This window comes from Pseudophryne corroboree, chromosome 3, assembly GCF_028390025.1.
Source record: "Pseudophryne corroboree isolate aPseCor3 chromosome 3, aPseCor3.hap2, whole genome shotgun sequence".
Lineage (NCBI taxonomy): Eukaryota > Metazoa > Chordata > Amphibia > Anura > Myobatrachidae > Pseudophryne > Pseudophryne corroboree.
In genome coordinates this window covers 463488687-463512068 of record NC_086446.1, presented here as the reverse complement: position 1 = coordinate 463512068, position 23382 = coordinate 463488687, and the positions used below count along the sequence as shown (strand labels likewise).

General features: G+C 48.6%; 1 protein-coding gene across 1 annotated transcript in view; it reads right to left on the bottom strand.

Moving 5' to 3' along the window:
- Positions 1-23382, bottom strand: part of MYCBPAP (MYCBP associated protein) — a 195327-nt gene that overhangs the window by 135687 nt on the left and 36258 nt on the right. The gene's annotated exons all lie outside the window — the stretch shown is intronic.

Sequence of the window (23382 nt, the reverse complement as noted above, 5' to 3'; positions counted from 1 at the left end):
TATTACCAGCTAGTAAAAATCCAAACAGAAACCGAGTAAAATGTAAATTGGAGGACCAATAAAAGGATTACAATTGGTGACTGGCCATCGTGCTCACTCACAACATCCCCCCTCCCCCCCCCCCCACACCACCTCCAGCACCTTTTAAATGTAGTCAAAATGATTAAGAAAGATGCACTTATGGGATGTAACCGGCAAAGCTCCTGAAAAGGCTGCAGCATGAAGCATCCAGCACCCAAGATCTGCCTGGGGTGTGGGCTGCAATCCCACCTTTTACTTAGTGGTACTGCAGTGGAGTTTTAATTGGATAGATTAATACTAGCATGCATACCAATGTAGTAGATCAGGACCCAATTGACCAGAACTGTGGCCAATTTGGTAACACATGTGTTGAACCAAATTGCGCATACAGTATGTAGTAGTTCGGCACTCAATGTCTGACCATAGACAGAACTATGCAGTGGACCGGATCTGGTATGTTAGTTGGCAGTTCTCACGTCAACATGCATAAGTGCAACATGATAATGTCAACATGCCAACAAGAAAGAATGTTGACCTAATGTCCCTGGTGGCCCAACGATCACATACCTGGCACCCCTGGCCATGTGACCTTCAGTCGACATTGTGATGATGTTAACATATTGAACCATGTCGACATTCTAGTGTCGACAGGATAGGTCTCCCACTTTCCCTGTTGGGGGGGAAAGGGGGTGCACCAGTAGGCACCACAATACTATGCTCTGACCCCATCACCTTAACTCCTTCACCTTCAGGGCAGGGAAACTTGGCAACAGCATGACCACTGATAATAGGCGGCTGCGATGGAGAGTTTACTTAAACTGACATCTGGATAATGAAAACACTAAAACACATCAAACCAGGGCACGACTAATCCCTAAAATTTTACACCTGGCGATTTGCAGAGACCCTGGCTGGCCAGTGTTGAGTTCAAAGTTTGGTTCAGAAACGAAACCTAGCTCTGTACACTCCACATCCAGTGGTAATCATGCTAATGAGGACCAACCTCCGCTCTGTGACTGGAGGTGGCACTGGCGGCCACCTCAATGCTTTAGTACTGCTTAGATGCTGCCCCAAGCTGCCTCCTTTCTCCATTCTGTCATCGCAAGCCAGTCTAGCTCTCAGCCCCTGAGCAGACTGGATGGCGCTGGGTTTCCTGAAAAAGTCACTGATCACAACAACAGGGAGTCCTAGGCAGCCTGGAGCCACAGAGGGCTGCTGTGATGAGTAACTGTCACTCTCCGCTACAGGCTGTTCATACTGAAACAAGGGCTCTTCTTGCAGAGCACAAATGTACACTTGCCAGCAACAGCAGGGGCAGAGCTGGCCAGGGCTGCTGAATGGGACCAGTTCACAGGATTCCTAATAAACCATGTCACATGATCTCATCCACAGTGTTCCTGCAGCTGTCAAGCTACAAGTCTGTCAGATGCCTGTATAGTTGTTTACTATGTATTGAGGAACTATGATCCGGGCTGTCAAGAGAAATCCTGGGCCCAGGTACAACCATTTCCTGGGCCTCTGCGCCCCCCAATCTGGAGGGGGTGTGACCACAGCATGCTAGGAGCATGGCCACATCTCTTTGTGGGCATGTCTAGCACATGAGAAGCACCAACTCACAGGAGCAATGCATGCCTCCCAGCCAGGGCAGAAAAGAGCCTGGCTGGGCCCAGGTACTTTTCAGGGGGCATGGCACCCTTAGAAAAAATACAGATTTTATGTTTAGCAGCACCCTGGTCAGCGTGTGCTTGGCTGAGAAGAAAAGCTGCTTCAAGGTAAGGAAGGGGAAGGGGGGACCTGGGACCCCACTAGGCCCCTCCATCAGACCTGGGCCCAGGTAATTTGTATCCTCTCCCCCCCTCTCTTGGCACCACTGACTATAATGTGGATTACTATGTATTGGAGGGCACTGGTGTGGCATACCATATAATGGGGGCATACTATGAATTGGGCACTGGACATTAGACTGTATATGGGTCTGATGGCCTGTGGGAAAGGAAGCCTGAGAGGCACTGAAGGGGCATATGAGTGATGTTCTATAGAAGTTTTCATATATTTTGGTTGCAGACGATAGTGTGGCTCCTAATCTTTAAAGCTGGCTCCTAGATTTTTTTAAAAATTGTCAAGCTCCGCATTACACACAGCAATGCCCAGCAGTACTCTATAATTTAGACTACGAAGACTGAGCTCCTTATTATCAGCATTAAGCAATTAGTTCAAAGAATATACCAGAAGTGCCCAGCACATAACAACCACTACCCATGGGTGTAATTATAGTGGGTGCAAGGGGTGCCACTGCTATGAGGCCCAGAGGCTTAGGGGGGCCTGGACTCAGTTATAATATTGCATACTAATTTCCCAGATTTGCCTGCTAAGTGATTGGTTCTGATCCACTGCCCAGCCTGAATTGTGTGACATTACATTTTCAGTAAGAGGAATGTGTAGTGGATGTTATAATTGTAAGAGGGCACTGTAATGTGGCATAAAAAAAATGGAGGACACTGTAATGTGTCACAATCTAATCTGCTCACTGTAATGTGGAGGGCACTATAATGTTACATAATAAGAACTGGAGGGCACTCTAATGTGGCACAGTATGAACGGGGGCACTGTAATGTAGCAGAATTGAGGATACTGTGTGGCATAATGTATACTGGCAGCCCTACAATATGACATCATGTAAATTAGAAAACTACGACGTTCATAAAATAAACTAGGTCACTACTATGATGCCTGTTATTAACTGGGGCACTACTATGGGAGCAGCATTTGGAAGGCATGCTGTTCCTTGTAGTGCCAATGGGAGATCCTGGGGGTGGCTCCTGGGTAAGTTAGCTCTCTGTCTGGAAGTGTTTTAGTAATAGCCTTTATCATGAGGCCTATGTGGGCACTGCTATTATGTAGGTTAGAACTGCTGTATCAGAGAAGCCGTGACGTGGCCAGCAGCTAAACATGTGTTTGCAAACATTTGTGACTAATTCTCTGAATTTTATTACCAGATAGGTTCAGTGATGGTTACAGGTAATTTTCAGTGTGCGGAAGGGAATTTAGGGGTGGGGATTTGGACCCCCCTCCTCTCTGTCTGTTGTTTGTCTGTGACCCCTCCCCCTTCCAGCACCTGATATATAATTATCTCCAGGTATGATTGAGCAACTGCCAAATTGTTTGTCTGCTTGTGTGCAAGAGGCATTGAATGGGAGCAGCATTTGGAAGGCATGCTGTTCCTTGTAGTGCCAATGGGAGATCCTGGGGGTGGCTCCTGGGTAAGTTAGCTCTCTGTCTGGAAGTGTTTTAGTAATAGCCTTTATCATGAGGCCTACTGTGACAATTTACATGGCCCTATGTGGGCACTGCTATTATGTAGGTTAGGACTGCTGTATCAGAGAAGCCGTGACATGGCCAGCAGCTAAACATGTGTTTGCAAACATTTGTGACTAATTCTCTGAATTTTATTACCAGATAGGTTCAGTGATGGTTACAGGTAATTTTCAGTGTGCGGAAGGGAATTTAGGGGTGGGGATTTGCACCCCCCTCCTCTCTGTCTGTTGTTTGTCTGTGACCCCTCCCCCTTCCAGCACCTGATATATAATTATCTCCAGGTATGATTGAGCAACTGCCAAATTGTTTGTCTGCTTGTGTGCAAGAGGCATTGAATGGGAGCAGCATTTGGAAGGCATGCTGTTCCTTGTAGTGCCAATAGGAGATCCTGGGGGTGGCTCCTGGGTAAGTTAGCTCTCTGTCTGGAAGTGTTTTAGTAATAGCCCTTATCATGAGGCCTACTGTGACAAATTACATGGCCCTATGTGGGCACTGCTATTATGTAGGTTAGGACTGCTGTATCAGAGAAGCCGTGATGTGGCCAGCAGCTAAACATGTGTTTGCAAACATGTGTGACTAATTCTCTGAATTTTATTACCAGACAGGTTCAGTGATGGTTACAGGTAATTTTTAGTGTGCGGAAGGGAATTTAGGGGTGGGGATTTGCAGCCACCTCCTCTCTGTCTGTTGTTTGTCTGTGACCCCTCCCCCTTCCAGCACCTGATATATAATTATCTCCAGGTATGATTGAGCAACTGCCAAATTGTTTGTCTGCTTGTGTGCAAGAGGCATTGAATGGGAGCAGCATTTGGAAGGCATGCTGTTCCTTGTAGTGCCAATGGGAGATCCTGGGGGTGGCTCCTGGGTAAGTTAGCTCTCTGTCTGGAAGTGTTTTAGTAATAGCCTTTATCATGAGGCCTACTGTGACAAATTACATGGCCCTATGTGGGCACTGCTATTATGTAGGTTAGGACTGCTGTATCAGATAAGCTGTGACGTGGCCAGCAGCTAAACATGTGTTTGCAAACATTTGTGACTAATTCTGTGAATTTTATTACCAGATAGGTTCAGTGATGGTTACAGGTAATTTTCAGTGTGCGGAAGGGAATTTAGGGGTGGGGATTTGCACCCCCCTCCTCTCTGTCTGTTGTTTGTCTGTGACCCCTCCCCCTTCCAGCACCTGATATATAATTATCTCCAGGTATGATTGAGCAACTGCCAAATTGTTTGTCTGCTTGTGTGCAAGAGGCATTGAATGGGAGCAGCATTTGGAAGGCATGCTGTTCCTTGTAGTGCCAATGGGAGATCCTGGGGGTGGCTCCTGGGTAAGTTAGCTCTCTGTCTGGAAGTATTTTAGTAATAGCCTTTATCATGAGGCCTACTGTGACAAATTACATGGCCCTATGTGGGCACTGATATTATGTAGGTTAGGACTGCTGTATCAGAGAAGCCGTGACGTGGCCAGCAGCTAAACATTGTTTGCAAACATTTGTGACTAATTCTCTGAATTTTATTACCAGATAGGTTCAGTGATGGTTACAGGTAATTTTCAGTGTGCGGAAGGGAATTTAGGGGTGGGGATTTGCACCCCCCTCCTCTCTGTCTGTTGTTTGTCTGTGACCCCTCCCCCCTCCAGCACCTGATATATAATTATCTCCAGGTATGATTGAGCAACTGCCAAATTGTTTGTCTGCTTGTGTGCAAGAGGCATTGAATGGGAGCAGCATTTGGAAGGCATGCTGTTCCTTGTAGTGCCAATGGGAGATCCTGGGGGTGGCTCCTGGGTAAGTTAGCTCTCTGTCTGGAAGTGTTTTAGTAATAGCCTTTATCATGAGGCCTACTGTGACAAATTACATGGCCCTATGTGGGCACTGCTATTATGTAGGTTAGGACTGCTGTATCAGAGAAGCCGTGACGTGGCCAGCAGCTAAACATGTGTTTGCAAACATTTGTGACTAATTCTCTGAATTTTATTACCAGATAGGTTCAGTGATGGTTACAGGTAATTTTCAGTGTGCGGAAGGGAATTTAGGGGTGGGGATTTGCACCCCCCTCCTCTCTGTCTGTTGTTTGGCACTACTATGATGCCTGTTATTAACTAGGGCACTACCATGTTCAGAAAATGAACTAGGGCACTATTATGGATCATAAAAATAGGATTTTTAATTACCTACTGGAAAATCCTTTTCTCGTAGCCCGTAAAGGATGCTGGGGTCCACTTAGTACCATGGGGTATAGACGGGTCCCTTGGGAGCCATGGGCACTTTAAGAGTTTAATAGTGTGGGCTGGCTCCTCCCTCTATGCCCCTACTACCAGACTCAGTCTAGAAACTGTGCCCGAGGAGACGGACATACTTCGAGAGAAGGAAATACACAGATAGTGGTTAGATTCACATCAGCTCACACAACAAAAAAGGAAAGCCAAGCTAACCAACTTGGTACAATTCAGCAACGGCTGAAACAACAATACTGAACCAAGTAACAATGCAGGAATACGAAGCACTGGGTGGGCGCCCAGCATCCTCTACGGACTACGAGAAAAGGATTTACCGGTAGGTAATTAAACTCCTATTTTCTCTTACGTCCTAGAGGATGCTGGGGTCCATTTAGTAACATGGGGATGTACCAAAGCTCCCAGTACGGGAGGGAGAGTGCTGAGGTTCCTGCAGAACAGATTGACCAAACTTTAGGTCCTCAGAGGCCAAAATATCGAACATGTAGAACTTAGCAAACGTGTTCGTACCCTGACCAAGTAGCTGCTCGGCAAAGCTGTAAAGCCGAGACACCCCGGACAGCCGCCCAGGAAGAACCCACTTTACGAGTAGAGTGGGCCTTAACAGATTTTGGACACGGCAAGCCTGCCGTAGAATAAGCATGCTGGATAGTAAACCTGATCCAACGAGAACTTGTCCAACCTTGTTGGGATCATAAAGGACAAATAAAGCGTTTGACTTCCTGTGACGAGAAGTTCTCTTCACATAAATTTTCAAAGCCCTCACCACATCCAAGGACTTTGAGGTAATCGAGGAGTCAGTAGCCACTGGCATCATAATAGGCTGGTTGATATGAAAAGCTGACACAACCTTTGGAGGAAACTGCTGACGCATTCTGAGCTCAGCCCTATCTTCATGGAAAATCAAATAGGGGCTCTTGCATGACAATGCCCCTAATTCTGACACACGTCTAGCAGATGCCAATGCCAACAGTGTGACAGCCTTCCAAGTAAGAAACTTGACGTCCACCTCCTGCAAAGGTTCGAACCAATCTGATTGTAGGAACTGCAGCACCACATTAAGATCCCAAGGGGCCGTAGGAGGCACAAATAGTGGTTGGATGTGCAGAACGCCTTTCAAGAATGTCTGAACCTCAGGGAGGGCAGCCAATTGTTTCTGGAAGAAAATGGACAAGGCCGAAATCCGGACTTTTATGGAGCCCAAGAGTAGGCCCACATCCACACCTGCCTGCAGAAAGAGGAGAAACCGTCCCAGTTGAAACTCCACCGTTGGAAACTTCTTGGATTCACACCAAGACACATACTTTTTCCAAATTCAATGGTAACGTTTAGACATAACTCCCTTCCCAGCTTGGATCAGAGTAGGAATGACTTTGTTCGAAATGCCCTTCCGAGCTAAGATCTGGCATTCAACCTCCATGCCATCAAATGTAGCCGTGGTAAGTCTTGATAAGCGAACGGCCCCCGTTGAAAAAGGTCCTCGCGAAGAGGAAGAGGCCTCGGATCCTCCAGGAGTAATTCCAGAAGATCCGCGTACCAAGCCCTCCTTGGCCAGTCCGGAGCAATGAGGATCGCCTGAACTCTTGTTCTTTTTATTAGTTTGAGAATCCTTGGGATAAGTGGAAGTGGAGGGAACACATACACTGACTGGAGTTACCAGTGCGTCCACCGTCACTGCCTGTGGGTCTCTCGACATGGAACAGTACCTCCGAAGCTTCTTGTTGAGGCGAAAGGCCTGAGGTACGCCCCATTGTCTTGTCACCTCTGCGAACACCTCCTGGATGGAGATCGTGTTTGCTGAGGAAGTCCGCTTCCCAGTTTCCACTCCCGGAATGAAGATTGCTGATAGTGCCACTGCATGCTTTTCTGCCCAGAGGAGGATTCTTATTACCTCTGACATTGCCGCTCTGCTCTTCGTTCCGCCCTGTCGGTTTATGTAGGACACTGCCTTTACATTGTCCGACTGAACCTGAATGGCCTGATCTTGCAGAAGATGTGCCGCTTGTAGAAGGCCGTTGTATATGGCCCTTAGTTCCAGAATGTTTATCGGAAGGATGGATCCCAGACTTAACCACTTTTTCCTTGGAAGTTTTCCCCTTGGGTGACTGCTCCCCAACCTCTGAGACTTGCATCCGTGGTTAGAAGGATCCAATTCTGAAACCCAAACCTGTGACCCTCGAGTAGGTGAGAAGTTTGCAGCCACCAGAGGAGCAAAATTCTGGCTTTCGGCGACAGCCATATCCGCTGGTGCATGTGAAGAGGTGATCCCGACCATTTGTCTAGGAGATCCAGTTGGAAGGACGTCGCATGGAATCTTCCATACTGAAGAACCCTCTTAGGAGGCTACCATCTTCCCCAGAAGGCGAATGCACTGATGAACCAATACCCAGGCTGGCTTCAGGACATCCCGTACCATTGATTGGATCACCAACGCTTTCCCTACCAGTAGAAACACCCTCTGCACTTCCGTGTCGAGTATCATCCCCAGGAAGGGCAGTCTCCTTGTCGGCTCCAAATGTGACTTTGGAAGGTTGAGGATCCACCCATGATCCTGGAGTAGACGAGTTGAGAGAGAAATACTCTGCAACAACCTCTCCCTGGAAGATGCTTTTATCAGAAGATCGTCCAGATATGGAATTATGTTCACTGCATCGGAGTAGTATCATCTCTGCCATGACCTTGGTGAACACTCTTGGTGCTGTTGAGAGGCCAAACGGCAGTGCCTGGAACTGATAGCGACAATCCAGCAGCGCAAATCTGAGATAAGCCTGGTGAGGCAGCCAGATCGGAATGTGAAGGTACGCATCCTTGATATCCAGGGACACTAGGAATTCCCCCTCCTCCAGAGATCACCGCTCTCAGAGACTCCATCTTGAATTTGAATTCCCTTAAGTAGGGGTCCAATGACTTTACGTTTAAAATCGGCCTTACTGAACCATCCGGTTTCGGCACCACAAACAGGTTTGAGTAATAACCCTCGTGGTGAGGTGGAACTGGGACAATAACATCTGTTTTGACAAATTTTTGAATGGCTTCCTGTAGGATAGCACTTTCTGTCAGTGAAACTGGTAAGCCTGATTTGAAGAATCTGTGAGGTGGGAGGTCCTGAAACTCCAGTCTGTAGCCCTGGGTAAAAATGTCTGTCACCCAGGGGTCTAGGCCTAATGACACCCAGATTTGACTGAAATATTTTAGTCTCGCTCCCACCTACCCGATCTCCAGGCTGGGAGGTCCACCGTCATGCTGAAAGATTTTGAGGAAACAGAACCTGGTTTCTGTTCCTGAGAACATGTTGGAGTAGGCTTTTTGGGATTTTCCCCGACCACCCCTAAAGAAGGTGGAAGGGGATTTGGATTTTTTAAATTTTGCGGTCCGAAAGGACTGTAGTGTGGACGTAGGATAAGATTTCCTAGTCGGTGGAGCTGCTGAGGGAAGAAAGGTTGACTTACCCTCAGTAGCCGTGGAAATCCACGCATCCGATGCAACCCCAAACAGAGCCTGACCTGTGAAGGGTAGGTTCTCCACACTTTTCTTAGATTCTGCATCCGCAGTAAATTGGCGTAGCCAGAGTCCTCTGCGTGCTGAGACCGTCATGGAAGTAGCCCTTGTATTCAGCATTCCAAGGTCTTTCATGGCCTCCACCATGAACCCAGCAGAATCCTGTATGTGACGCAAAAACAAATCAGTGTCACTCCTATCCATAGTATCTAAGTCCTCTAGTAATGTGCCTGACCACTTTACTATGGCTTTAGAAATCCACGCACAAGCAATAGTGGGCCTTAAAGCCACGCCTGTAGCAGTATATAGAAATTTGAGCGTAGTCTCAATCTTGCGGTCAGCCGACTCTTTTAGGGCGGTTGAACCAGGGACAAGTAAAACCACCTTTTTAGACAACCTAGATACAGAAGCGTCTACTATAGGTGGGTTTTCCCATTTCTTTCTGTCCTCTTCAGGGAAGGAAAAAGCAATGAGAATTGTTTTAGGGATCTTGAATTTTTTCTCTGGGGTTTCCCAGGATTTTTCAAATAAAGAGTTTAGCTCTTTAGAAGCCGGGATGGTGAGGGAGGATTTCTTATTTTTCGTAAAATAAGATTCCTGTTCCAGCTCAGGTACCTTCTTAGTAATATGCAAAACATCCCTAATGGCTTCAATCATCAGCTGCACTTCCTTAGCAAGGGATGCATCCCCCCCATGCATATCCCCATCACCATCCCCTGTATCAGAGTCGGTATCAGTGTCAACTTGAATTATTTGGGCAAGTGTATGCTTTTTAGGGTATGTAGGTGGGGTATGAGCTGAATGATGCAAACCCTCTACAGACTTCCTCAAAAACTGTGTCTCTTTCTCATTATGTGACATCCTTGATGAAATCTGGGATTTCATTCCCCTTTAAAGAATCCACCCATGGGGGTTCGGATTTGGAAAGGTTGGGAAAGCACATTGCAGTCCTGAGTACATGGGATAGACTCCTCAGGAGAAGATACACACTCTGCAGCACATGATACAGAGCCCTTAGACATGGTAATGTGGATAAATACACATATACACACACACACACACACACACACACACACACACACACATACAGGAAAATGTCAGATACAGTTTCCCTCAGAGAACCTTCAAAGAGTCACAGAGTATAAGGAGCCAGCCACACAGTGCCCCAGCGAGCAGTTATTATGATAAAAGCATGGAGCAGACTAAATAACCTTAATAGGTTAAATAGTACAAACTACACTCTCCCCGCCATGTCTATAACACCCTGGTACCGCAGTAACTGGAGTGATGTGGAGGGTTAGCGCTCCCTGTCAGCGTGCTTCAGCGTTCTGCAGGGAGAAAATGGCGCTGGTGAGTACTGGATCCGCTCTGAGAAGCCCCGCCCCCTGTAATGGCGCGCGGCTTCCCGTACACAATATGATTATACTGGCCTGAGGTCTTTAGTGCTAACAGTGGGATTAGCCCCTGTTAGCTGTTTTACCAGTGTTAGGGTGATCGCGCTGGCCCAGGACGCCCCTCAGCCGCTTCTACATAGAAATGTTGCTGAGCCTTCATGGAGCGCAGCCTGACAGAGCTGCGCTCCCACCCTTGTGCCGCCATTCCCGCCGGCGACCCGCTAACCGGTGAAACAACCAGTGGGATTCTCAGGAAGAAGCAATGGCATGAAGTAATTCGGAAGATGCTAATGTATGCTGACTGCCCCCCTGCTGCAACTCTCCCATAGCAACAACATATCAAAAATAGCAAATCACTAAGCTTTCTATGTGGAGAAACAGTTTGCTAGCAACCACTAGGCATTTGCAAAGTGCATAGGAAAATCATGATACGTCATTCCATTAGCACCCAGCTGTCATCTCTCTACATGTAACTTGTGTAGTGTGATATAACTATAATCTAGCGATATCACAATAGATTAGTGTAGGCATGCTCAAAACCTTCTGTCCCTTCATGTAATCCCAGACAGATTCGATGATTTTGAGATGGTATCCGGTCTCTAGGTCGACCACACTTAGGTCGGCAATGTCTAGGTCGACCACTATTGGTCAACATGGTTTCTAGGTTGACATGGTCTTTAGGTCGACATGAGTTTTTCACATTTTTTTCTTCTCTTTTTTACTTTTTCATGCTTTACGATCCACGTGGACTACAATTGGGAACAGTAACATGTCCCGGTAACCTTGTCCGAAGCATGGCAGGCGAAACGAGCCATGCGAGGGGACATGGTGCACTAATTGGGATTCCCGGTCACTCTATGGAGAAAACGAGATTTATGGTAAGAACTTACTTTTGTTAAATCTCTTTCTGCGAGGTACATTGGGCTCCACACGGATAGACATTGGGGTGTAGAGTAGGATCTTGATCCGAGGCACCAACAGGCTCAAAGCTTTGACTGTTCAAAGAATGCACAGTGCCGCCTCCTCTATAACCCCGCCTCCCTCCACAGGAGCTCAGTTTTTAGTTAACCAGCCCAATGCAGTAGCAGGAAAAGAGACGACAACAGTTAGTAGCCACATACACCATACTCTCACAACAAGAGAAGTGTCAGCGGCTAATGCCATACCAACCCAAAGAAGCTAAGTGCGTCAGGGTGGGCGCCTTGTGGAGCCCAGTGTACCTCGCAGAAAGAGATTTAACAAAGGTAAGTTCTTACCATAAATCTCGTTTTCTGCTGCGGGGTACACGGGGCTCCACAAGGATAGACATTGGGGATGTCCTAAAGCAGTTCCTTATGGGAGGGGATGCACTGTAGCGGGCACAAGAACCCGGCGTCCAAAGGAAGCATCCTGGGAAGCGGCAGTATCGAAGGCATAGTACCTTATGAACGTGTTCAAGGAGGACCACATAGCCGCCTTGCACAATTGTTCAAGGGTCGCACCACGGCAGGCCGCCCAGGAAGGTCCAACAGACTGAGTAGAATGGGCCGTAATGTGAGCAGGAACTGACAGACCAGCCTTCACATAAGCATGTGCAATCACCATTCTCATCCATCTGGCCAAAGTCTGCTTGTGAGCAGGCCAGCCACGTTTGTGAAATCCAAACAGTACAAAGAGAATCAGATTTCCTAATAGAAGCAGTTCTCTTCACATAGATATGGAGAGCCCGTACCACATCCAAAGACCTCTCTTTGGGAGACAGATCAGGAGAAACAAGTGCCGGAACCACACTCTCCTGGTTAAGGTGGAAACGAGGAAACCACCTTAGGTAAATATCCGGGACGAGTCCTAAGAACCGCCCGGTCACGGTGAAATATCAGATATGGGGTACTACAGGACAAGGCACCCAAATCCGACACTCTTCTAGCTGAAGCAATAGCCAGCAGAAACACCACCTTAAGGGAAAGCCACTTAAGATCAGCTGAACCAAGAGGTTCAAACGGAGACTCTTGTAACGCATCCAAAACCACCGACAAGTCCCAAGGAGCCACAGGCGGGACATAGGGAGGATGGATACGCAACACACCCTGAGTAAAGGTATGCACATCAGGTAAGGTCGCAATTTTTCTCTGAAACCACACCGACAAGACAGAAATATGAACCTTGAGGGAGGCCAGACGCAGGCCTAAGTCCAGGCCCTGCTGAAGAAAAGCCAACAACTTGGCCGTACTAAACTTGGAAGCATCATAATTGTTAGATGCGCACCAAACAAAGTAAGAATGCCAGACCCTATAGTAAATCTGAGCAGAAGCCGGTTTCCGGGCCCGCAACATCGTTTGAATGACCGCCTCAGAAAACCCTTTAGCCCTCAAGACGGAAGCTTCAAGAGCCACGCCGTCAAAGACAGCCGGGCTAGGTACTAGTTGTTATGCACACCAGTGCCTGCAGGAAAGTACTGGTGTCAGAACTGTTATGCACTCCAGTGTCTGCAGGAATGTACTGGTGTTTGAACTGTTATGCAAAACAAATGGACTCACAGACAAACTGGGGAATATGACATAACGTACACATAAGGTGATAGGGTAACAAAATACACACAAAGTGAACAGAGAAGCCCAGAGGCTAAGGAACTGGGTATCTCCCTTGTATTAGAACTGCTCAGATGGAAATAGCAAGATGTTGTGTTTTAATACGTAGAGAACCCGAAATGCTGTTGCTAAGGGCAACAGCAAAACCCTAAAGGGTTACCAACGGGTGTGGCAGTAAACTCCTTGGTCAGAGATGGAATGATAGACACAAGGAGAGACTCCACAATCCTGATTCTCACTTGCAGTGCACAGGTTTTAGCTTACTGCCACTAAACTGACCCCTGACACCTAGCACAGTGAGACAGGATTAGACAGGCAAGTCTTAGAATACAGCCGCAAACTTGCTAAGTTCACAGAGTAGTAACAGAACCCCAGCAAGCTAAACGACTGACTCCAGTCTTACTGCTAGGTCTGGATTGGCAGAGTGTAATACCAAATCCCCAGGCCTATTTGCAGTAAGCAACAAACAAATACAAAGCTACACAGTACTGGCTAACTTTCATGAACTGACTAACCAACAAAGATTCAGCAGCATCTGCTTACCCTGAAAAGAGGCCTTATAAAGCAGGTGCTGTCCACGCCCCACTCAGACCTCACAGACTGTGAGCACAAAAACCAGCACCGGATCCCCTGCCGTGCACAGAGCCTATAACCACTGCACAGCAAAAGACCCGAACCGGAGTATCAGCTGCGCTCAGGTTACTCCACTAGCACTTGTCTCCCGGTTGCCATGACGACGTGGCAGCACAGGGCAGGAGACCCTAACAGTACCCCCCCTCTGACGAGGGGTCAAAGAACCCCTACCACCGGGTTTATCGGGGAACTGCGAGAAGAAAGAGCGTATCAGTCTGGGGGCATGAAGATCACAACTGCGCACCCACGACCGCTCCTCCGGGCCATACCCCTTCCAGTGCACCAAAAATGACAGCCGACCCCGAACCACCTTGGAGTCAAGAATCCTTTCAACAACAAACTCCCTCTGGCCACGTATCAGAAGAGGGGAAGGTCTTCCACTGGAAGAAGGATTACTAATCGCCCGTTTTAAAAGGGAACAATGAAATGTTTTATTGATACCCAAAGAACGGGGCAGATCTAACTGAAATGCCACCGGATTGATAACCCTGGTGATCTTATAAGGGCCGATGAACCGGGGGCCTAACTTATGAGATGGCTGTCTCAACTTCAAATTCTTGGTTGACAACCAGACGAAGTCTCCTAATTTGAAGCTGCAGGGTCTTTTCCGCTTATCAAAAACCCTTTTGGTCACTAATGACACAGACACAAGGGCTTTCTTCACTTTCCGCCAAATACCTCTAAGGACCGAAACCACAGAGGAACCACCAGGCGTGGAGTCCAGGGGGTCAAAAGAATTGGCCTTAGGATGATGCCCATACACACAAAGGAAGGGAGAGATCCCTGTAGCAGAGTGAGCCGCGTTGTTATAGGCAAACTCCGCCATGGACAGATGAGCAACCCAGTCAGTCTGACACTTGGAGACATAACACCTGAGGAACTGCTCCAAGGACTGGTTCACCCTTTCAGTCTGCCCATTAGACTGCGGATGGTAGCCTGACGACAAGCTGACAGAAATCTGGAGATCGGAACAAAATGCCCTCCAGAATTTGGCCACAAACTGGGATCCGCGGTCAGAGACCACATCAAGTGGCAACCCGTGGAGACGCACAACATGCAGCATAAATAATTCAGACAGGCGTCTGGCTGATGGCAGCCCAACCAGTGGAACGAAGTGCGCCATCTTCGAAAACCTGTCAACGACAACCCAGATGGCTGTCATCCCCGAGGATTTGGGCAAGTCCACCACAAAATCCATTGAAATGTGGGTCCATGGCTTAGATGGGATAGAGAGTGGATGTAATGGGCCAACAGGAACCCCTCTAGGAGTCTTATTTCGGGCACAGATGTCACATGCCCGAACCCACTGATCCACATCCTTAGCCACCGAGGGCCACCACACCGCCCTAGATAGCAACTCCCGAGTTCTGGCAATACCCGGGTGACCTGCCGACTTCTTGGCATGGAATTCCAGGAACACTCGCTGTCTTAACCTAGGAGGCACAAACAAAAGACCTACCGGAAGGTCTGGAGGAGCCTGCTCCTGTGCTCTAAGGACTAATGATAAGAGGTCCTGGGTAATGCCCACTTTAATACATGATGGGGAAACAATGGGCAACGGCTCCTCGGTGGTCTCCTGGATTGGAGCAAAACTCCGCGAGAGCGCATCAGCCTTGATGTTTTTTGACCCAGGGCGATATGTTATCAAAAAATTAAAGCGAGCAAAAAACAAAGCCCATCGTGCCTGCCTGGCATTGAGACGCTTCGCTGACTCTAAATATGCCAGATTCTTATGGTCAGTGAGAATTGAGACCACAAACTTAGCCCCCTCAAGCCAGTGTCTCCACTCCTCGAGTGCATCCTTAATAGCCAACAATTCCCGGTTACCCACGTCATAATTCATCTCGGCAGGCGAAAATTTACGGGAAAAGTAAGCACAGGGATGAAGGCGATTATCAGACACTCCCATCTGAGAAAGCACTGCCCCAATACCCATCTCAGAGGCATCCACCTCCACCACAAAAGGACGCTCTGGATCTGGGTGTCGCAGCACCTTGGCCGAAACAAATGCCCTTTTGAGACGGGCAAAAGCCGCTTTAGCCTCACAAGACCAGTGAGCAACATCCGCCCCTTTCTTAGTGAGTGCCACCAAGGGCGCCACTATAGACGAAAATCCAGCGATAAATCGTCTATAAAAATTCGCAAAGCCCAGGAAACGCTGAAGCGCCTTCAAACTAGTGGGCTGCACCCAATCCAGGACTGCCTGTACCTTGGAACCCTCCATTTGGAAACCTTCTGGGGAGATAATATATCCTAGAAATGCGATTTGCTGAACTTCAAATTCGCACTTCTCCAGCTTCGCCCCAAGCCGGTGGTCTCTGAGTTTCTGGAGGACTAAGCGTACATGCTTCCGATGTTCCTCCAGGGAATGGGAGAAGATTAGGATGTCATCTAAGTATACAACTAAGAATCTATCCAAATATTCCCTGAGCACATCATTCATGAAATCCTGGAAGACTGCCGGGGCATTACAGAGCCCAAAAGGCATCACCAAATATTCATAATGCCCTGAGTGGGTATTAAAGGCAGTCTTCCATTCATCCCCCTCTCTTATTCGGATAAGATTGTACGCACCGCGTAGGTCAATCTTAGAAAAAATGGTGGCAGTACGAAGCTGGTCAAACAAGACCGAAATGAGAGGCAGTGGGTATGAGTTTTTAATCGTGATACGGTTCAATTCCCTGAAGTCGATGCAGGGTCGCAACGAACCATCCTTTTTACCCACGAAGAAGAACCCCGACCCAACTGGAGACTGTGAAGGTCTGATAAATCCCTTAGCCAAGTTCTCCTGAATGTACTCTGCCATAGCCTGAGTCTCAGGACGTGACAGGGAGTACAACCTGCTCTTGGGAAGCTTAGCATTTGGCAACAAATCAATGGCACAGTCATAGGGGCGATGGGGAGGTAGTACCTCTGCAACTTTTTTGGAGAACACGTCCGCAAAATCTGCATAACACCCTGGCAATCCTGGCAAACTTAGCTGCGAGAGCCTGACTGGAAGGCTCAAGCAACTCCTGAAACAATCAGTACCCCAACTAAGAATCTCCCCAGAGACCCAGTCAAATTGAGGATTGTGGGCCCTTAACCAGGGTAACCCCAACACCAATGGGGCAAAAGTACAGACAGTCACATAAAAGGACAATTTTTCAGAGTGTGTGGCTCCAATAAACAAAGAAATCTGGCTAGTGCAAGAGGTAATTTTACCTTGGGATAATGGTTCCCCGTTTAACCCACAAATCTCAATTTCCGATGCCAAGGGTACTAAGGGAACAGAGTGTTTCAGGGCGAATTGGCGGTCCATAAAAACCCCGTCGGCCCCACTGTCCACAAAGGCCTCAGTCTTGACAGTTTGACCGAGGATCTTCAAGGTCACCGGAATGATAAAAGTCTTCTTGGGAAATTCTGACTTCTGGCCTGACAGGATATTTCCCATCACCCTCAGGCCCTGAAGTTTTCCGGCTTTTCTGGGCATGATACTACCACATGACCTTTATTCCCACAGTACAAACACAAGCCCTGCTGTCTCCTCCGCGTCTTCTCACGCGAGGAGAGGCGGGTAGCCCCAATCTGCATAGGCTCCTCAGAAAATTCCTCAGAGTCTGAGGTTCCCTTGGGAAGGAAGGAAATCTCAGTCTCCCTTTCAAGCCTACGCTCTCTCAGCCGTCTATCCACCCGGATGGATAACTGCATGAGCTGATCCAAGCTATCAGGCAAGGGATATTGTACCAGTTGGTCCTTTATCTGGTTAGAAAGACCTCTTCGGTACTGGTGTCTCAGGGCTGGGTCATTCCACTGGGTATCATGGGCCAACCTCCGAAACTCCGTACAGTAAACCTCAACTGGCCTTCGCCCTTGCTTAAGGATCGAAATCTGAGCCTCGGCTGAGGCCGTCTTGTCAGGGTCATCATACAACATGCCCAGTGCCGTAAAAAAAGCATCAACACTTTTAAGCGACGGACAGTCAGGCTGCAACCCATATGCCCAGACCTGTGGGTCTCCTTGTAGCAAGGAAATCACTATGCCCACCCGCTGAATCTCCGACCCAGAAGACTGAGGCCTAAGCCGGAAGTATAGCTTGCAGCTCTCCTTGAAACAAAAGAACTGCGAGCGATCTCCAGAAAAACGATCCGGGAGATTTACTTTCGGCTCCTTAACCCCTGCAGGTGCTGCTGCTGCGGGAGCTCCGCCAGCAGCCTGGGAGGTGTGCATTTTAATGGACAAATCATTAAATTGTCGAGTCAGGACCTGCACCTGAACGACCACCTGTTGCAACGTATTTTGAGGGGTATGCTCCATATTCCCACAAAATTTCAACAGGAGTATTAGGCTGCTGAATATGTTATGCACACCAGTGCCTGCAGGAAAGTACTGGTGTCAGAACTGTTATGCACTCCAGTGTCTGCAGGAATGTACTGGTGTTTGAACTGTTATGCAAAACAAATGGACTCACAGACAAACTGGGGAATATGACATAACGTACACATAAGGTGATAGGGTAACAAAATACACACAAAGTGAACAGAGAAGCCCAGAGGCTAAGGAACTGGGTATCTCCCTTGTATTAGAACTGCTCAGATGGAAATAGCAAGATGTTGTGTTTTAATACGTAGAGAACCCGAAATGCTGTTGCTAAGGGCAACAGCAAAACCCTAAAGGGTTACCAACGGGTGTGGCAGTAAACTCCTTGGTCAGAGATGGAATGATAGACACAAGGAGAGACTCCACAATCCTGATTCTCACTTGCAGTGCACAGGTTTTAGCTTACTGCCACTAAACTGACCCCTGACACCTAGCACAGTGAGACAGGATTAGACAGGCAAGTCTTAGAATACAGCCGCAAACTTGCTAAGTTCACAGAGTAGTAACAGAACCCCAGCAAGCTAAACGACTGACTCCAGTCTTACTGCTAGGTCTGGATTGGCAGAGTGTAATACCAAATCCCCAGGCCTATTTGCAGTAAGCAACAAACAAATACAAAGCTACACAGTACTGGCTAACTTTCATGAACTGACTAACCAACAAAGATTCAGCAGCATCTGCTTATCCTGAAAAGAGGCCTTATAAAGCAGGTGCTGTCCACGCCCCACTCAGACCTCACAGACTGTGAGCACAAAAACCAGCACCGGATCCCCTGCCGTGCACAGAGCCTATAACCACTGCACAGCAAAAGACCCGAACCGGAGTATCAGCTGCGCTCAGGTTACTCCACTAGCACTTGTCTCCCGGTTGCCATGACGACGTGGCAGCACAGGGCAGGAGACCCTAACACTAGTAGACACAGGGGCCCTGAACGAGAAGGTCTGGGCGTTGAGGAAGTAGAATTGGACGCTCTGACGATAGACCCTGCAGGTCTGAGAATCAGTGCCGTCTGGGCCACGCCGGAGCTATGAGGAGCAGAATCCCTCTTTCTTGCTTGAACTTCCGAATTACCCTGGTACCGCCAGCGCATCCACGAATGCTGCTTGAGGATCCCTTGTCCTTGCTCCGAAGACCGGAACCTTGTGATTGTGTCGAAACGCCATCAGATCTACGTCTGGAAGGCCCCACTTTTCCACTAGGAGTTGAAACACTTCTGGATGGAGGCCCCACTCGCCGGCATGTACGTCCTGACGACTGATAAAGTCAGCTTCCCAATTTAGGACTCCCGGAATGAATATTGCCGATATGGCCGGTAGATGGCGTTCCGCCCAATGTAGAATCCGTGAGACTTCTTTCATTGCCAGACGGCTTCGAGTGCCGCCTTGATGATTTATGTAAGCCACTGTGGTGGCGTTGTCCGACTGCACTTGAACAGGACGGTTCTGAATTAAATGCTGGGCTAGGTTCAATGCATTGAAGACCGCCCGCAATTCCAGAATGTTGATTGGGAGGAGGGACTCCTCCTTGGTCCACCGACCCTGAAGGGAGTGTTGCTCCAGCACCGCGCCCCAACCTCTTAGATATGCAGCTCCAGGGCGGGAACATTTGCGGGAAATGGCGCCCTGGGGCTGGGGGAGGGGCTTCAGGTCTAAGCCTTATCCCCCTGCTGGCAAAACCACCGGGTACTGTGGGCTACTGAAAATGGTTTAGAGAGAAATCCTGACCGGCACCCATGCCCTGGTGATCTAGTGGGATCGCCTGTACTGCCACAGTGTCCACCGCCAGCGCGCGCGGCCCGCCTCCGACTGACCGCGCTGGATCGCGATAAAGACCGGGTCCCGCAAGCGGGACCCACTCACCACCTCTCGAAGCGCGGCCACGCGATCCCGGAGAGCCCCCGTCATGTGTGCCTGACCATGAAGAAAACCGGAGCCTCCTGCTGTAGTTACCCGGCAACCAGGGCTCGGGAGTGTACAGCGCCGCTGGGGAGAGCTGCAGCTGCAGCAGTGAATGTCTTCTGACATTTACCACTGCTGCTGCCCTTGTAGTCTTCACTTTTTTCTTCAAAAAAAGCTCTTCTTAGCCTCTGTTATGTGCCTGCTTACTGCAGCACCAACTACAAAACTGAGATCCTGTGCAGGGAGGCGGGGTTATAGAGGAGGCGGCGCTGTGCATTCTGGGAACAGTCAAAGCTTTGAGCCTGTTGGTGCCACGGATCAAGATCCTACTCTACACCCCAATGTCTATCCTTGTGGAGCCCCGTGTACATCGCAGCAGAAAATGGCATTTAAAAAAAACGCAAGTCGACTTTGTACATGTCGACCTAGAGACCATGTCGACCTAGAAACCATGTCAACCTAATTACTGTCGACCAATAGTGGTCGACCTAGACACTGTTGACCTAAGTGTGGTCGACCCTATGATCCACACCCGTTGAGAACAGGGCCCTGTGGGGGCCATATCATCACTTCCGGGTCTTCTTTATGCTGAAGATAGTTCTTAATGACATTGGATGTATGTTTGGGATTGTTGTCCTGCTGCAGAATAAATTTGGAGCAAATAAGATACCTTCCTGATGGTACTGCATGATGGATAAGTACCTGCCTGTACTTCTCAGCATTGAAGAAACGGGTAACATTAAGGAGCGTAGATGCAGTGGTGGGCCAAGGAAACTTAGTGCATCAAATGAAAGACAGATCATGCTTCCCTTTGAGATCGGAAGATGTCCAGCAGTGCCATCAGCTCAGAACTGGCAGAAACCAGTGGGACCCAGGTACACCAATCTATTGTTCGGAGAAGTCTGGCCAGAAGTGGTCTTCATGGGAGATTTGAGGCCGAAAAGCCATACCTTTGAAGTGGAAACAAGGCCAAGTGACTCAGCTATGCATAAAAACATAGGAACTTGGGTGCAGAAAAATGGCAGCAGGTGCTCTGGACTGATGAGTCAAAATGTAAAGTATTTGCCTGTAACAGAAGGCCGTTTGTTCACCAAAGGGCTAGACAGTGGTACAATAATGAGTGTCTGCAGGCAACAGTGAAGCATGGTGGACAGGGGCATAATTAGAACTTTGTGGGCCTCATACCAAAATTTTTAAAGCCCCCCCCCCCCCCCCCCCCCAACAGACAGCAGGGCGTAAGGACACAGGCAGCAGGGACATACAGCAGGGATAGAGAGAGGCAGGAAGGACGTAGGGACAGAGGCAGCAGGGGCATGCAGTAGGGACAGAGAGAGGCAGCAGGGACGTAGGGACAAAGAGAAGCAGCAGGGACGTAGGGCCAGAGAGAGGCACCAGAGACGTAGGGACAAAGAGAAGCAGCAGGGACATAGGGACAGAAAGAGGCAGCAGGGATATACATTAGGGACAGAAAGGCAGCAGGGACATTAGGTACAGAGAGGCAGCAGGGACATACATTAGGAACAGAAAGACAGCAGGGACATACATCAGGGACAGAGGCAGTAGAGACATACCTTAGGGACACAGAGGAGCAGGGAGTAGGGACAGAGAGAAGCACCTCTATAGTGCAGCATGAGGCCCCCATGGGGAGCACCACCCTAACCCCCCCATCCCCCGCCCCCACCTGCGTTCCTGCATAGGGAGAACCCCCTGGAACCAGACCTCCTTGTCCCTGCAGAGTGAGATTGGGAGCCAGTGACAGGAGTCTGCAGGGCCGGCTGGAGAGTGGAACAGCAACAGCACTGACAAGAACCCTGCTGAGAGAGATCTGCCCACACCACCTGCTGACTGAGGATGTAGAGTGCCGAGGACAGGAGCTGCGCATAGGAGAGGAGACAGCCCAGTTGAGGAGAGGACTCCGGTGAAAGACAGACTGCGAAAGCAGAAGCATACCCGAACAGCCAGAATCGGTGCTCCCAGTGCGGTGCTTAGCATCCCGGGAGACACCTGGATGAGAGGAGGTGGAGGGCAGCCCTCTCCCCTGGTCCCATGGCTCATTGCAGCCAAAGTACTGAAGCTCCGACATGCGGGGGCGGCTGCTGAGGGCCAGGGACGTCGCTGGGCAGGGATCGTGAATTGCACCCACTACATCTGGGAGGCGGGGCACCCGTGCAAGTTCTCTGCGTGAAGGGCGGTGCGATAGAACCACGGGCCATACAGTTGGCTGGATGCAGGGGTAGCTGTGGGCCCTGGAAGTATCTCAGGCCTCATAGCAGCTGCACCCTCGGTAGTTACGCCACTGATGGTGGTGGTTCCTTGCAAGTTTGAAGATGCATTTAAGCAAATGGACTTGGCTATTAGGCCAAGATTAATGGTGTCCTCAATGCAGAGAAATACAGGCAAGTACTTATCCATCATGCAATGATGCATCTGTAAAGCGCTGCGGAATATGTGTGTGCTATATAAATAACTGGTAATAAATAATAATAAATAATACATAACGCAATACCATCAGGGAGGCGTCTGACTGGCTCCAAATATACTCTGCAGCAGGACAACAACCCCAAACATGCTGCCAATTTCATTAAGAACTATCTTCAGCGTAAAGAAGAACAAGGGGTCCTGTAAAGTGATGATATGGCCCCCACAGAGCCCTGATCTCAACATCATTGAGTCTGTCCAGATGGGTTACATGAAGAGACAGGGGATTACATGAAGAGACAGAAGGATTTGAGCAAGCCAACATCCACAGAAGATCTAACAGTCATTAGGTCGACCATGGAAGGTCGACATGCATTAGGTCGACAGGGACAATAGGTCGACATGGTCATTAGGTCGACATGTACTAGGTCGACAGGTCAAAAGATCGACATGGGTTTTTTGACTGTTTTTGGCGTCGTTTTCTTCGTAAAGTGACGGGGAACCCCAATTAGTGCACCATGTACCCTTGCTTCGGGAAAGGTTACCGTTCCAATCATAGTCCACGTGGATCGTTAAGTATGAAAAAATCCCAAAAATTAAAAAATATATATGAAAAACTCATGTCAACCTTTTGACATGTCAGCCTAATGACCATGTCAACCTTCAGTGGTCGACCTAATGACTGTCGATCTAACGACCATATCCCTATCCCCTTGTGATTCTATTAGTAAATTGATTGCAATGAACAAGGTGAGAGACCACTAACATAAATACATATACATAAACTCTGGCAATTCAAATTAGTTCCATAATATAAAAGATGTTATTAAAGGAGCCACGTCCCTATTACATTAGATTAGGAACTTCCCTAGGCTGCAACAATTAATACAGTGAAAAATTCAAAGGAAACAATGCAAACCCATATATTCGTTGAGTCCCTTTGGTGCTAATGTGCCCAACCTGTAAATCCATTTAGATTCGCATCTCAATAGTTTTAATGACCTATCTCCACCTCTTGTATCAGGTGGAACATGGTCAATGATGCA